Source organism: Pseudopodoces humilis, chromosome 30 (assembly GCF_049639895.1).
Source record: "Pseudopodoces humilis isolate 2021_Gansu_Grassland_sample_001 chromosome 30, ASM4963989v1, whole genome shotgun sequence".
In the NCBI taxonomy this organism is placed as follows: Eukaryota; Metazoa; Chordata; class Aves; order Passeriformes; family Paridae; genus Pseudopodoces; species Pseudopodoces humilis.
This window is the reverse complement of record NC_142229.1, coordinates 2,286,746-2,289,677: the sequence shown is the minus strand read 5'-3', so window position 1 is coordinate 2,289,677 and position 2,932 is coordinate 2,286,746.

Genomic DNA, 2,932 nt, shown 5'->3' with positions numbered 1-2,932 from the left:
TTCCCAGCCTCTCCCCCACATTCCCCGGCTCTGCCCCACACTCCCAGCCTCTATCCCACATTCCCAGCCTCTATCCCACATTCCCAGCCTCTGTCCCACATTCCCAGCCTCTATCCCACATTGCCAGCCTCTATCCCACATTGCCAGGCTCTGTCCCACATTCCCAGCCTCTATCCCACATTCCCAGCCTCTATCCCACATTCCCAGCCTCTGCCCCACATTCCCAGCCTCTATCCCACATTCCCAGCCTCTGTCCCACATTCCCAGCCTCTATCCCACATTCCCAGCCTCTATCCCACATTCCCAGCCTCTGTCCCACATTCCCAGCCTCTATCCCACATTCCCAGCCTCTATCCCACATTCCCAGCCTCTGCCCCACATTCCCAGCCTCTATCCCACATTCCCAGCCTCTATCCCACATTCCCAGCCTCTATCCCACATTCCCAGCCTCTATCCCACATTCCCAGGCTCTGCCCCACATTCCCAGCCTCTGCCCCACATTCCCAGCCTCTGCCCATCCCTCTTCCCCTGGCACAGCCCCAGACCAGCCCTGCTCTGCTGCCCCTCCAGCCCTTCGGAGCCTCCTCACATCCAGGATTCGCCAGGATGGGAGGGAATAGCAGAGATCTGCCCGCAGTGGGATAGCAAATATCAAATAATATCGAATATTAAATAATATCAAATATAAAATAATATCAAATACCAAATAATAGCCAATATAAAATGTCCAATATCCAATATCCAATAATACCCAATAATATCCAATATCCAATATCCAATATCCCTCCCTGCCTTTGCAGGGACTGACCCCAGCCCAGCTCCTGCTCCTGGCCCAGCTCCAGCGCTCCTCGTGCCAGGCAGGAGCGACCCCGGCTCCTTTGGAGATGCAGGGACGGAGTTTTCCAAGCCCAGGACGAGTTCCCAGCTCTGTTTCACCTCCCCATGCTCTGCCCCTGCCCCGAGAATTTCCTCAGGCCAGTTTCCCACAGGGATTCATGCCCAAAGGATTCATTCCCCAGGGATTCATTCCCAAAGGATTCATTCCCCAGGGATTCATTCCCTAAGGATTCATTCCCAAAGGATTCATTCCCCAGGGATTCATTCCCAAAGGATTCATTCCCCAGGGATTCATTCCCTAAGGATTCATTCCCCAGGGATTCATTCCCAAAGGATTCATTCCCAAGGGATTCATTCCCAAGGGATTCATTCCCCAGGGATTCATTCCCAAAGGATTCATTCCCCAGGGATTCATTCCCCAGGGATTCATTCCCAAAGGATTCATTCCCGAAGGATTCATTCCCCAGGGATTCATTCCCAAAGGATTCATTCCCAAAGGATTCATTCCCAAAGGATTCATTCCCAAGGGATTCATTCCCCAGGGATTCATTCCCAAAGGATTCATTCCCAAAGGATTCATTCCCAAGGGATTCATTCCCCAGGGATTCATTTCCCAGGGATTCATTCCCAAAGGATTCATTTCCCAGGGATTCATTTCCCAGGGATTCATTCCCAAAGGATTCATTCCCTAAGGATTCATTCCCCAGGGATTCATTCCCAAAGGATTCATTCCCAAGGGATTCATTCCCCAGGGATTCATTCCCAAAGGATTCATTCCCAAAGGATTCATTCCCAAAGGGATTCATTCCCCAGGGATTCATTCCCAAAGGATTCATTCCCAAAGGATTCATTCCCCAGGGATTCATTCCCAAAGGATTCATTCCCAAAGGATTCATTCCCAAAGGATTCATTCCCCAGGGATTCATTCCCCAGGGATTCATTCCCAAGGGATTCATTCCCCAAGGATTCATTCCCAAGGGATTCATTCCCCAGGGATTCATTCCCCAAGGATTCATTCCCAAGGGATTCATTCCCAAAGGATTCATTCCCTAAGGATTCATTCCCCAGGGATTCATTCCCTAAGGATTCATTCCCCAGGGATTCATTCCCTAAGGATTCATTCCCCAGGGATTCATTCCCAAGGGATTCATTCCCCAGGGATTCATTTCCCAGGGATTCATTCCCAAAGGATTCATTCCCCAGGGATTCACTCCCCAGGGATTCATTCCCAAAGGATTCATTCCCAAGGGATTCATTCCCAAGGGATTCATTCCCAAGGGATTCATTCCCCAGGGATTCATTCCCAAGGGATTCATTCCCAAAGGATTCATTCCCAAGGGATTCATTCCCCAGGGATTCATTCCCAAGGGATTCATTCCCCAGGGATTCATTCCCCAGGGATTCATTCCCAAGGGATTCATTCCCAAAGGATTCATTCCCAAAGGATTCATTCCCTAAGGATTCATTCCCAAGGGATTCATTCCCAAGGGATTCATTCCCAAGGGATTCATTCCCCAAGGATTCATTCCCAAAGGATTCATTCCCAAAGGGATTCATTCCCATTCCTTTGGCGCTGCAGTTCCAAGCATGGCAATAACTCAGCGTATCCCATTTTGGGGGAATGAATGATTGCCTTTACTTTCAGCTCATTTTTGGGTGAGTTTTATTTCCCCCCCCCCTCTCTCTCTGTTTTATTGAGCTCTGAGCATTAATAATCAACCCTCATTAATTCAGTTAATTCTTCAAATCCTCATATTCTTCATGCCCAGCGCTATAAAGCCGAGGAGGAGACTGATGGGAGCCGAAGAGATGGTTTGAGTTATTAAAAATCCATTTTTTCCTTTGGGGGCCCTGGGGGTGATCACATTCTCATCTCAAATCTTCCCAGAGCTGTCCCTCCCGCGGGAATTCCGGGCTTTGCAGGGAGCAGAGGGGCCCATCCCGAGTTTCTGGGATCCCTTCAGGTGTTGTGGGAGTTGGGATGTTCCAGATGTTCCAGATGTTCCAGCTGGGGCACGGCAAGCTCCGGAGCTCTGGAGCACCGACAGTTCCCTGGCGTGGAGGGATTTGGGAATTTGGGGAATTTGGGGAATTT